The sequence below is a fragment of a genome, unplaced genomic scaffold (assembly GCF_019419815.1).
Source record: "Pyrus x bretschneideri cultivar Hongxiangsu unplaced genomic scaffold, Pyrus_bretschneideri_v1 Contig113, whole genome shotgun sequence".
NCBI classification, from domain to species: Eukaryota; Viridiplantae; Streptophyta; class Magnoliopsida; order Rosales; family Rosaceae; genus Pyrus; species Pyrus x bretschneideri.
In genome coordinates, this window is record NW_025999406.1 from 109,788 (window position 1) to 124,177 (window position 14,390).

Here is a 14,390-nt window from a genome sequence, read left to right on the forward strand (position 1 = left end):
TATGACTCAAGAGTCAAACCTCACTTTTTCAAAGTGGGGGACTGGGTATTGAAGAAAAGATTACTCTGCGACAGAGTCCCGAGTGAAGGCACGCTTAGCCCAAATTGGGATGGACCATTTGAAGTTATTGGCATCAGTCGCCCTGGTTCTTACAAGCTAAGGAGCTCCGATGGTAAGACCCTTGGCCATCCATGGAACGCTGATCACTTGAAGTACTATCACAAGTAGACTCAAACTGTATAAGTGTTAAACTACGGCCATTCGGCATCCTATGTAATGAAGGCAATTTGGCATCAATTCAATAAAGAGGTGATTTAGACAACTTGGTCCTAACTCCCTTACATCCCTATCACTGAAACGCTCAGGTTTGAAGCTTCAACACGAATGCTTACAATATGAAATAAAGTCTAAGTATATGTCAACATGACTTATATCCAAACAAGGGATCCCTTCATGCATAGCAAAACATTCATAAGCATCACTCATGTCAATCAACATAAACAGCATATATTCCAACACTTTCATACATAAACATCATACATTCCAACACATCCATACATAAGCCAACTATGCTTCGAAAGGGTTCAACCACTTTGTGTCATTCGACACTTGCTACAATGTGCCTCGACACCTTGCCCTTATTCTCACCAACCAAGTGATGAAATGTGAAGAAAGAACTCATCTTCATGCCGCCAACGAAGTGATGAAATGTACAACCTGTACTCTCCTTCATGCCACCAACCAGGTGATAAAATGTACAACTTGTACTCTAATATCATTTGGCAACTTGCCACTCATGCCACCAACCAAGTGAAGAAGGAACTCATCTTTGTGCCACCAACCAGGTGATGAAATGTGATAAAGGAATTCACATTCGTACCACTAACCAAGTGATGAAAGCAAATCACCATTCATTCCACCAACCAAAAGACGAGTGGCACAACTTATACATGTGAAGTCCTAGCATTCACAAATAATCAAAAACCCTCAAGCTTTACAACTCAACCAGGGGAGCACTTATGCCTAACAAGAGTTATAGTCACCAACAAAGTCTTATTGCAAGCCAACAACGGCTTCAGTGCATGGTATACAAAGATCAAGCTCTTCAGCCCTCTCACATCTGCTTCAAACATTTCTCCTCTGTAACAATGCAAACACTACAACTCGTAGAAAGCTTCACACACTCTTGATCAAGATTGTTCGAAGCAAATTCAATTTATATGGTTCATCCGAACCTTCAACTACTAAAAGGTGTGGCTTGCATCACAATCTCTTGCTCAACAGTGTGGAAGCAAAATTTGTATATATTGTCTCTCCCACATTTTCAAATTTCTAATTTTCCCAACAAAAAAAAAAATTCGAAAATTCAAAAAAAAAAAAAATGAAATTGGGAAATTCAAACAAATCTTCACCAATGGAGAGCAACAACAATTCTCAAAAAGCTTCACACACTCTTGATCAAGATAATGTGAAGCAAAATCAATTTATGGTGCCAACAAAAGCTTCAACAAGTGAAGGACAACTACAATTCTCAAAAGCTTCACACACTCTTGATCAAGATACTGTGAAGCAAAATCAATTTATGGTGCCCCAACAAAGCTTCAACACAAAAGCTTCACCTACAAAGTTTCAACATCAAACAAAGCTTCAACAAGAAAGCTTCAACATCAAACAAAGCTTCATCAATGGAGAGCAACTACAATTCTCAAAAGCTTCACACTCTTGATCAAGATAGTGTGAAGCAAAATCAATTTATGGTGCCCAACAAAGCTTTAACACAAAAGCTTCATGTACAAAGCTTTAACACAAAAGCTTCATGTACAAAGCTTCAACACAAAAGCTTCACCTACAATGCTTCAACACAAAAGCTTCACCTACAAAGTTTCAACACAAGAGCTTCATCTACAAAGCTTCAAGACAAAAGCTTCACCTACAAAGCTTCAACACAAAAGCTTCACCTACAAAGCTTCAACACAAAAGTTTCACCAACAAAGCTTCAACACAAAAACTTCACCTACAAAACTTCAACACAAAAGCTTCACCAACAAAGCTTCAACACAAAAGCTTCACTTACAAAGCTTCACTTACAAAGCTTCAACACAAAAGCTTCAAGACAAAAGTTTCAACACCAAAACTTCACCTACAAAACTTCAACATCAAAGCTTCACCCAAAAAAACAAAAAAAAAAAAAAAAAAAACATTTTCGAAAATTCAAAAGAAAGAAAGATGAGCCTAGGCCTTCCTTTCTCTAGGCCTAAACAACTTTCATACCAAATATATATGAAGGAGGAGTTTTGGGCAACCACTTAGAAAGGAAAATGGTGAAGTTTTGTTTGGAAAATTACCTACTAGCAAGATACCTCCCTCGACCGGAGACTTGGGGGACTCCTACCATTTACCACTACACCTTGGTACTCAGAAATTTCACAACTACTCAGTGCCTTGGATTTTTCAAGTCCTCAACCAAGAAGTTTTCCTCACTCAAGAAACTAAGGGAGCACTACTTCAACCTACAGGGTCCACCCACGAAGTTTCAACATGTAAACTTCAACAAAATAAAAAATTCAAAGAACTTAGTGAAGGATACCTTAGTGTATTTAACACAACACGTTGAATGAAGTAAAACTTATTTATTGATATCTTCGATAAATTACAAATGCGTGCATACACATGAATCAAAACAAACAAACAGGAGGCGCCTTCACAAAGGCTGCTCAGGAGAAGTCTCAACACTCGGCAAAGCCCCAGAAATAGGAGGCATCGGAGGGTGATTATTTGGAGCCTTAGTACTAGGCAGAACCCCAGAAAGAGAAGGCACCAGAGGTTGATCATTTAGAGCTTCAGTATGTGGTACAACCCCAGAGGATAAAGGCAATAAATGTCTTTCGAACAAACTCACAAACCTCTGATGATCATTTAAAATCTGACCCTCGAATTCCTGTAACTGGTCAAGCTTTCTCTTCATGGTTGTAGCATAGCTATGTGCGAGCATGTGCAACTGTTTATTCTCGTACTTAAGCCCTTTGATCTCCTGTTTGAGACTTATCACTTCAGCCGCCAACGATTCAACTTGGCGGGTTCAAGCAAATAGGCGTTAGGCCATATTAGACACAGAACCTGCACATTGAACACTGAAAGCCAGAGAATCCTTAACAGCCAACTCATCGGACCGTTTGGAAAGTACTCTGTTGTCTTTGAGAGTAAGAAGATTCTTGGCCACCACTGCAGCGGTCATATCATTCTTCATCACAGAGTCCCTAATAATAAGGGGACCAGTAGGAGATAAGATGAGAGTAAGAAGATTCTTGGCCACCACTGCAGCGGTCATATCATTCTTCATCACAGAGTCCCTAATAATAAGGGGACCAGTAGGAGATAAGAAGGATGGGCACCATATGTTATCTTGAGGAGACATGGCTACCTCTTCTACAGCATTCAAATCCAAACGATGGTCGGAGGGGCCAGACATTCTCAGAAAAGATGAAGAAAAAAAATGAAGTACAGTAAGTCTCAGAAGTATGAAGATAAGGGAAAAATTCCTACAAGCAATAACTTTCAGAATGGATTCCTTGAACTTAATTGGTGCTCCTATAAAAGAAAGAGCCAGATTTTCAATAGGGCTGCTTTTTCAAAAATCGAAGAGGCACCATTCGAGAAGCGGATTTCCTAGGTTAAAATTTATTAGCAATCTCCACACGCGACATCAATTCCTCGGATACCAAGGACAACTTTGCCAAAGAACTCTGACAAAGTTAGGACAGGTAAATGTTGAAGGCCCAGTTACCCTACTATTACCCACAAGGATAAAGGAATAGCACCACTGCTTGATTATTGGAAAATCCTTATGTGTGTCAACCTCTGTGCTCCGTGGCAAAGCAGACTTGCAAAAATGACCAACCTTTCTTCACATCTGAGAAAACACTCCTAACAGGATTGCTTGCCCAGAAATCGAAGAGGCACCGCTCTCCGAATCTCGAGAACCATATCCCCAACAAGATTGCCTGCTCAGAAATCGAAGAGGCACTGCTCCCCGAACTTCGAGAAGTCGGATTTCATTGGATAAAATTTGTCCACAATTCTCACACACAACATCAGCTTTCTGGATACCACAGACCATTTTTTCAAAGTACTCTGACAAAGTTAAAACACGTGAACCTTGCAACGACCACTACATTGCTTTAACCAAGAAGGGTAAAGGAACAGCATTACCACTCGCTGTTGGGACAATTCCTATATATGTCAACCTCCATCCTCCACAGCCAGGCAGACCTACCAAATAAAAAAAAATGCTCAACCCTTCCTCACATCCGAAATGGCACTCCCAATCTAGCCTCTTGAAATACTCTGTTTTCTTCTCCTTCGATAATACCCATGCCAACCAGCCACATCAGAGCAAGAATATCTCATATCATCAGGGTTAAAAGCAAGAGTATCCCATATCATGCTTTTTCCCTATCTTTTCCTTTGCCCTTGCTCTTACTTGCAAGACAAGGAGAAAGAATGCAATCAGTCGGAACCTGAAATCAAACTTCCGATCTATAACTGATTGCCCGGAACCTTTGCCTGGTCGCTTGCCTAGCATTGCTCTCGAGTACTCATCCTCAACTGTTGTCAAGGTCATGAATTCCTTCGGCAAATACCTTAGAACAATTGGTACGATATTGGCTCTTTACACTGAAGCTGCCAAGCATGGATGAGTCATTGAGAAGTAGTGCTCTGAATGACCATTTAAATGCAAAGGTTGCGCACCATTTCTGCTATACAAAAGATTGAAGCAGAAGGTTCAACAGCGAGCTAGAACAGATCGCTACAGCACAACGCCCTTTCTTGTGGAACCGCACAATCCAGACGGAAGAGTCTAAGTCAAATCCAAGCTCGGCATCATTGCTCTAATTGAAGAGATCGAGAAGCCTCAACAGCCTTTTGCTAGCACCGTCGTCGAAGAACAAAGCTTCGCCATACCACATCTACTACTTTGTTAAACAGCAAAAGTATCCCATATCATCAGGATCGAGCATACTCCAGGTCTGACAGACTTGTTTTGACCCTCAAATTCTGGAGTCGGCTCGCTCTTTTGGAGGAAACCAAAAAACCCTCTAGCCTAGTTCAAGAATACACCTGTGGAAAGTCAAGTACAACAAAGCACGTGCCAATTCGTCCGTTTTCTCCTAAAACAAGAGTACCTCATATCATCTATTCTCCCTATTTCTTCTCTTTATCCTTATTGCTGAATGAGAGACAGGAAGAATGAGTACAATCAGCCGAAACCCAAGATCAACCTACCAATCTGAAACTGTTTGCTTGGAACCTTGATTGCTTACCTTGTCTGTCACCTCCTTCGGCAGATCTCCTCGCTTAGAGACTTGGGGGACTCCTACTATATGGTTTGTATCGCACTTGACCAAACCCGAAACTACAAGTAAGCTTCAAATGAAAATGATACATTACCTTGTGCATCAACACCAACTAAATATACCACTCCTGGATGAAGGAAAAGTACTTCCAAGAGAAGATGCCACATCTACTTACAGGACAAAGAAGGCAAGTGAAGACGACACCACACTTCGGTACTTGGAAGTTTCGTGATTACTCAATGGCTTGGATCTTGCAAGTCCCCAACCAAGGAGCTTCCCTCACTGGGGAACTTAGGGGAGCACTGTTTGTATCATACTTGACCAATCCCGAAACTACTAAGCATCGGTCAACAACATACCGTCAAGGACCCATAAGACTTTTCCTCCAACCAGGAGGCCAATCACAACACGACACATGTCGGTATCAGAAGCCAATCACAGCGCGACACGTGTCGATATCAAAGGCCAATCACAACACGACACGTGTCAATGTCAGAACAAAGCTAGAAATTCTCTTCTATAAAAGGGGATCATTCTCCCACAATAATCCCTAATGTCATTTGTACTAAACTATTCACTAGAACTCACAAAAAGAGAGCTTGAACCTATGTATTTGTGTAAACCCTTCACAACTAATGAGAACTCCTCTACTCCGTGGACGTAGCTAATCTGGGTAAACCACGTACATCTTGTGTTGTTTGCTTCCCTATCTCTATTCATTTACATACTTATCCACACTAATGACCAGAGCAATCTAGCGAAGGTCATAAACCTCACACTTTCTGTTGTACCAAAGTCTTGCTGATTTTGTGCATCAACAATTATAATTGACAAGAAAGAATTGACGAAGGAAAGACTAATTTTCCTTTGAATTTGACAAAATAGTGGATGAAATCTATCGACAAGGGGTCAATTGGCTTATTTCAAATAATTCAGAGAGTTAATTTACCAAAAACATAGTTTAGAAGATCAATTTCAACTGGAGTAATAATTCAAGGAGTCAAATGGCAATTTACCCTTTAAAATATTGTATGTAAAATGCCATGAATTGCTTTTCCAATAAAAAAACAAGAACGAAGCAACAAATCAAAATTAGATGGGTTTTTATTACCAATGATCTTTAAAATTGACTCATCACATCAAGATGATATTTCAAATTGAAAATTAATCAATGTAGTTTTGAAAATCGATATCGCAAATCAATATGGTCATTTCCTTACAATTCTATTAAAAATTTGTTATGTGGAGGCACATAACTGGGTTCCACCAGTCTAATTAAATATTATTATTTAATTTTAAAATATTTAAATAATAAAAAAAATATTTTGTAATTAACTAAAAAATAGAAAGAAAACAAAATCAATGTTCATTTTCTTCTTCCCCTCCCCTTCAAGTACACAGACGCTGACGAACCCAGACAGAGGTAGCTGAAGACACGACAGCCAACCACTGCAATTGGAACCGCGTGGCGGTGAATCGGTGTCGAATTCACTCGCATTGTCCGATTTGTCGACAAGACCTCGCCGAAATCGAGAAGAGAGAGAAGAAAAATGAGAGATGGAGAAAATCAGGGAAGTGGAAAGGAGGATTGGGTGGTGGGCGATGTCGCCGCCGACATCGTTGTTGGCGTCTAGCTGCTGCAGTCGAGGAGAAAGGGGAAGAGAACAGACAATTTTTGGTATAAAACCAAATTTCGCAGTTCGGTTTCTAGCTGTGATGTGGCCGCGACATCGTTGTTGGTTTCTTACCTCAATCTCCTAGTTTGGTTTGGTGAATTTGGGAGATAAGAGAGGAGGTTGGGTGGGAAACGGGATGAACTGGCATCGAGGAGAGAGGAAGAGAGTAGTGGGAGATTTTTTTTCTCAAATTTTAATTATTAAAAAATTATTTAATTAACTTTAATATTTATTTAATTAGTTAATCCACATTACAATATTTAATTAAACTTGTGGGGTTTAGTTATGTGCCACATCAACACTTAACTGAATTTTTAACGTAAGCTTGACGAAAGGATTACATTAATTTGTGATGCCCATTTTCAAGAATTATATTGATTGATTTTTAATTTTACGGACCTTCTTAATGTGGTAGGTCAATTTCATGAATCATTTGTGACAAAAACCCAATTTGGATTTATATATTTGCCACATGAACTGATGAACAGTGGTTGAGCCAATTTGGATTTATATATTTGGCACATGAACGGATGAACAGTGGTTGAACCAATTGTCATCTAGATCCAACCACAGCACATGATTACTTACGTAATGGGGTTTTGACAATTGGCAAACAGGTGTAACTTTTTAAACATATGTCTTCATTTCATTGGCACAAACGATTGGCAGTATACCCGTACAATACAAGTTATTCTCGTAATTTTGGTCGGTATAGTAATCGCCCCCAGGTCCCTTGGATTCTTACTATAAAATGCAGAAAACATGGACGAAATTGTAACGAGAATTCTTTGCAAACTAAAACATTCAGAAGAACGGACAATACATTTCGGTGCGTACAACCATATTTGTAAAGAGAGCACAAACTCAACAAACAATATGAATACATGTAAGAGGGTAGCAACCATGTCAGTCTTTCGATTTCTCTTGGAACTCAATGATTCAAAGTTTAAGGATGAATATGGTGCTTCTTGGACGTTGGAAAGGCATACGATTATGATTACCGCAGAAGAAGAAGCTCTTTTCGAGTATCATGCCAATTCCAAACACTGCAAAGCTTATAAGATCGTTAAGCTTGCACCAAGCAGAAATGAAATGCCTGAGGTTTACCTGATAAATTCAATCAAAGACAATACATGAATTTACAGACGCAAATGAAGATCAAGTTGGGGTTGATCCATACAGATTTTTATGAACCTATCAATTGCGAAACAAAACATGGAAACCAAAGTAAATATCCTCCGATATAAGTACCATCTTCTACTCTCACCATTTATCTTGCCCAACCAAAAAAAAAAAAAGGCCAGTGCCAACAGACCTCAGACCAATACAAAGGTTGTTTAATATTTCTTCCCTTTTATGAATATAGTAATGCGGTGTTTTTTTTCCCAGAAGAAAAGAAACAGGACATTGATAGACAGAACAAACCAAAACAATCACATGTAATTGCTTGAAAAGTTTTGATGAACAGTCAATGATGCGTGTATGAGGTTGTGTTTATGTAAATGTTTTGCTTCTGCCCTGCTGCTCTAGCATCAAACTTCAGATTAAAAGCAGTTAGGTTCTGTTTATTAGGCTAGGCTTAAACCAAAGCAATATATATCTATATACGAAGTGAGTTCAGCCTACTGATCTTTTGAAGATTACAACTAGAAATAAAAGGAAATCAGACCTGAAAATAATAAAAATGCTGTAAATGCATCTTGCTTGATATGCTAGAGCATCGAAACAAATTCACCATTCCTAGAAAAATTATAATAATTCTAATCATTATTCAGACTAGGAATTCAACATTTATGTTAACTATTCAAGTACCAGAAGCACCATACCTAAGAATTATAATATTCAGGTACTCTCATCCATCAATCCATTTACTTTTTCTGATTCCTCTTTTATTCTCCAGACTGCTTCAACATCATCAGTGCGAAACCGTTGGGTAAAAGTCGACTTGTCCAGCGGTGTTGATGTGCCATTGGCAAAAGCAAGAAGACCAGTATAAGCAATCATGGCCCCATTATCAATACAATACCTATCATCGGTTGCAAACAACCTTCCACCCCGTTCAGAGCACATGGTTCTCATCACCTCTTGCAACCGTTCATTGCAACCAACACCACCAACAATAAGGACATCTTTCTTGTGCCATTGCACGTTCTGTTATCTCCACAAGCATTGCAAACACATTTTCCTGAAGATAATTAAAAAGAAAAATAAAATAAGTTAACCTGCAGATCTCAAAATTAAACTCATATGAAATTAAGATAAAGAACAAATAATTAATCGGAAGGTTGTTAATGTTGTTATTATTTGTCTTTTGCTTGCAGAGCTATTAAAATGAAAATGTATCGCTCTTTTTTTCTTTATAAGATCCATAGACAAAATTTATTTTCACATCAAAATAGCATTGATTCCAATTTTACCTTAAGGGAGTAGCATAGGTCTGCAGATGTGCACTCATTATTCTTGAGCTTCTCCACAGCGGTAGCTTCAATATAGCTCAAAATTCCACTAAAAGATACATCCATTCCTTTGACAACATAAGGAAGATCTATAAAATGTTCTCCTTTCTTTGCAAGCTGCAAGGGGCAGGGATCACACAAGTCATGATGAAAGCACTTCCAAAACAGAATTCAATTCAAGAACTGAGCATGAATAAAGTCAGCATAATAATAGTAATATGGATGACACTATTGACGATGGTAATTCGACTTTGAGAGTTCTTGCATATTGATTTTTTATGCTATTCAGTGGACTCTAAGGCCAGATGTACAATCCAATAGGATAATATACATACAAGGCATGACAAGTTGACCACAACAACTGATTGCCCTAAATTTGAGCAATCTATCTCCACAAGCATTTAAAAACTTCTGCAGACACTGTCAAATTATACATGTATTACGAAAGATAATCTACCATTCAACCATGATGGGTTTATTGATTTCAAATGCATCATATAAAAGCCGCAAGTCAGCCACCCACAATGCAATACATAGAAATCACATCGGCATTCTCAATTTCAGAAAGAAGAATTAGAGTAATTAACAACGAACATTCACACATTGCAATCCGGAAGAAACCTCAAAACCAGACTCCTTCAATGATAAATCTATGAACATGTACCATATGAAATATATCAAACAAGAAATGCGAACTCTACCTATTTTCTAACACTAGGGGCTGCTTACGCAAAAAGAAACAGGGAAGCCATTTCACCTTCTGTCTGCATAAATGCCAATTTTATTTCTTTTGCCTTCTCCTTGGGGTAACAAACTAACAATCATGTCATATGAGTATAAATGTTAAAATGGATTCTACCATTTTTCCCAAGTTTCATATAAAACTAATCTTTTCGATTAATTATTTGTTCTTTATCATTAAAAAACAGCCCTGGCTCAAACTTTGGCCAGGTCATGCTCCAACCAGTTAACAACAGCTACACTCATACTGCCAAACAAAATATAGGAGGGGACATGTTTATCAAATAACAACCTAAAAGATTCCTCGGAACTAGGGTAAAATGGAACAAAAATATCACATCCAAGTTACCCGCTCAATGTTATATCCCGGAGCTGGATCATTGGAGAGTGTTAATACCCTGGCGAACCGATCCAAGCAATTTCCAACAGCGATATCAATGGTCTCACCAAAGATTCGATACCTCCCTTCACTATATGCAATTACCTGTGTGTTCCCACCACTAACATATAAGACAACAGGATCATCTGCACCGGTCACAACCCTTCCCATCTCAATTTGTGCAATACAATGATTAACTGCAACAATGGGCTTCTTCCACAATTGCGAAAGAACCCTGGCAACAATTGCAGCAACTTGTAGCGGTGCTCCCATGCCAGGACCCTTGGTGTAACAGATGCAATCAATTTCCTTAGGCGTTACTTGAGCAGTTTCCAAAGCCGATTTAACCAGTGGGAGAATGTGTTGGAAATGGTGTTGTGCAGTTTCACGGGGAAGGAAGCCTTGACCGGGAGGAGTAATGTATGTGTGGCGTGGGTTTGATAAAATTGTGCCGTCTAAAGCGACAACCACAACACCAATCTTGTTGGCTGAACCCTCAAACCCAAGTGCTATCATTTTCTTCATTTTTGCGGAGGGATTCTGGCAAGCCCTGTAAATCAAAACCAAATTCAGACAAAGTCCAAAAGCTTCGAATCAACTATTTTTTACGCATCAACATCCGAATTTTCATACCCAAGTACTGAATTTACAAAACAAAAACAAAAAAAACAAATTCTACCAATCAAGAAGTAGTTTTCAGTATTCACCAACACCTATACTCATTTGACTAAAACTGAAATACTCTCATCTGCTCTGACTGACACTTAATTAATAGAAAATGTTAAAAAACGAAAAACGGCATTAGAGCATGAAAGAATGATGCTTAACAACTTACGCTCAAGAATCAATGAAATTATGAACAAACAGATGAGTGGAGAAAAACACAAAAAACAAAAACAAAAAAATAAATTAAGTAATAGTTTATAAGTATATGAGACTGCTTCCTTCTGTGAAAATATTAATTCGCACACAAACTAAGGTAATATGCATACAAAAAATATATCTCTGTGAGAATATTGACATGAACCCTCGATAAGTCAATAGCGGACCAGAACGCACAACGTATACAACAACAGACAATCCTGGCATACACACACAGAGATAGATAGATAGAGAGAGAGAGAGAGAGTACCCGGAGTGCAGCAGTTTTCGGTTATGAAGAAGAACAACTGAACAGAGCGAGAGTAAGCTGGAATGGAAGGCTTGAAGGGACAAGGTGTTTAAGCTTGTGCTCAAACACCAGGTCGGGTCGGAGCTACCTGTTAAGCGCTTCAAATTTCTTTTCGTATAGGACGGTTTGTTCTCTAGCAACTCCATCCTTAAAACTGCATTCGCATCCAGCTTATTTAATCCATTTAAATGAATAGTAATTGTGTTTAGTGAAAAGTAATTAGCCAAATGCATTTTCATCCATAAAAATTGCGTTGGTACAAAGTCTAGTCAATTTTTATTAAAATATTATTAATTTTTTTTATAAAATAATAGAAAAATTAGTTTTAATTTCGAATAGGATTTTTAACGAATCTTGTTACGCCACGTGTTATTATCTGAAAGTAGTATTTTATGAATAGATTTTCAATCAATTTTGACACGCCACGTGTCACTATCTGTTTACAATCATTTAGCCAAGATTTCGATAAGATTTTCAACCAATCACGTAGTGCCACGTAGGGGTGGGCAAACGAGTAAAGGAACTGCGGGTTGGGGCGGGTAATCTAAGTTCGGAGCAAGTATGGGTCGGTTCCAAATGTTTTAGAAAATAAACGGGGTAGGGCGAGGTGGGCCCGTGTCATTTACGGGGTAGGCCGAGTCCTAAACCCTAGAAAAATGAGGCCTTCGACCGACCCGTTTCTAATTATAATGAACAGTCGAGATTGAATTATAACCTATCATCCAATTTGAATCGTTAGTTTCATCCTTAGTCATTCCGATATTGAATGATAACCTATCACTCCTACCTCTCCACCACCATCCGTCACTCTCTTGACTCCATCGACTCCGACGACATCCTAGAGAACCCAGCCCATCACCGTCGCCGTGATCAACACAACGACACCACCCATCTAGCCATCCTTCTCAACAACATCCTAGGACCCAGAGAACCTAGGTCCCAGAACCTTGATTCTTTCCTCTTCGACAACACCACCACCGTCACTACCACCATCACTGCCATCGAGGACACTGCTACCAGCCTAGATTCTTTTACTTGGCCGGCTACCAAAGCCCCAATTTTGAATTCGCAATCTCTCTCTCTTTCGTCACAACCTCTTTGTTCTCAAATAAAAACCCTAACAAACAATTCGATCTCACTTCTCTCTTTTATTTGATTCGTATTATTGGTTTGTGGAAATGATTTCCTATTCGATCTCACTTCTCTCTAATTAGGGGTTTTGTGCTTTTCTACAAGCTTAGTTTGTTTATTACTGTGTTGGTTTGGTTTTTTGGATCTGAAATTTTGAATTTCTTTCTTTGGTTATTTTCATTGTGTAAATATTTCGGCTTTGCAATTTCTGTTGTTTGGGATTTTGTTATTTTACTTTAATATTGATATTTGGAAGTGTTAAATGAATGTGGAAATGTATAGGTGCCTCAGATTTCTGTATTATTGTGGATGTCATGTTTATGTTATTTTGGATTATTTGATTTTGGACTTCGGAATTTGGATGTCTCGAACTCTCGGATATTTTATTTTGTATGTTGATTTGATCTTTAGATGTCTCTCAGATGTTATTTTGAATGTCTCGGATTTAATGTATCGAACGATGTTAAACGATGTAATGTTGTTATTTTGGATTGTTAATCTATGGACTTGAATGTTGGACTTTGTAATATTTGGATTGGATGTGAATCTGTGCATGGAGTGAATTTGTGCAAACTGTAAAATCTGCGCACTGCACTAGTAGTGAATCTGTGCTGGGAGTGAATTTGTGCAAATTTTAGGTTTTTTTTTTCACAAAAAAAAAAAAAAAAAAAAAAAACAAACAAACAAACAAAGGACCCGTGGACCCGTACCGAGTTGGGTTTGGTCCGATTCCTATATTAGAAAATGTCCCCTGCCTAGCCCGACCCATCTCTTTTAAACCCGAGTCCTGTCCGGTCCCTTCAAAATTGGGCCTGGTCGGCCCGTGCCCAGCCCCAGTGTCACGTGGCATTATCCAGAACCTCATCCTTTCTTTTTTTTTTTTGTACATATAAACCCTACATCCATCTTAATTCTTACAAAAAACTCAAACTAGCTCAGAATCCTTCTTCATCATTTTTAAATCTTGAGTTCTTACAATGTCTTCTTCAAGGAGATTGTATGAAATCGATGACCAACAGAAAAAATTGTTGGCATAACAGGAAGAATTGTTCAATCTCGAGGAAGGTGGAGATAAGGCTTTCGTAATGGAAGAGGAAAAGGATGATGAACATAGAAGGCAGAGAGCCTCACATTCCCATCATGTCATGGAAGCTGTGGGTCTGATATCCAAACCCAGACTTGCCACAAACTTGGATAGAATGAGGGAAAGACGAGGTAAAGATCTCTTGGAAATTATTTTATTCCCCACATTTTATTCCCTGATCATATACTTAGACGATGTTTTGGAATGCAATGAAGTTTGTTCGACAAAATCATGATTGCTATTTGCAACCATGATCCATACTTTGTGCCAAAAAAAAAAAACAAAATGCTTTTCATGTTCTAGGTCTTCTTCATGAGCAAAAAATTATTGTTGTCTTGCTGATGCTTGCATATGGAGCATCTGCAGATCAAGTGGATGAGATAGCGAGGATGGGAAAA

At 38.6% G+C, this 14,390-nt stretch overlaps 1 pseudogene; it reads right to left on the minus strand.

The window, feature by feature from the left end:
- Positions 1 to 7,799: 7,799 nt before the first annotated feature.
- LOC103942039 lies at positions 7,800 to 11,894 on the minus strand (annotated as a pseudogene).
- Between the last annotated feature and the right edge of the window lie 2,496 nt (positions 11,895 to 14,390).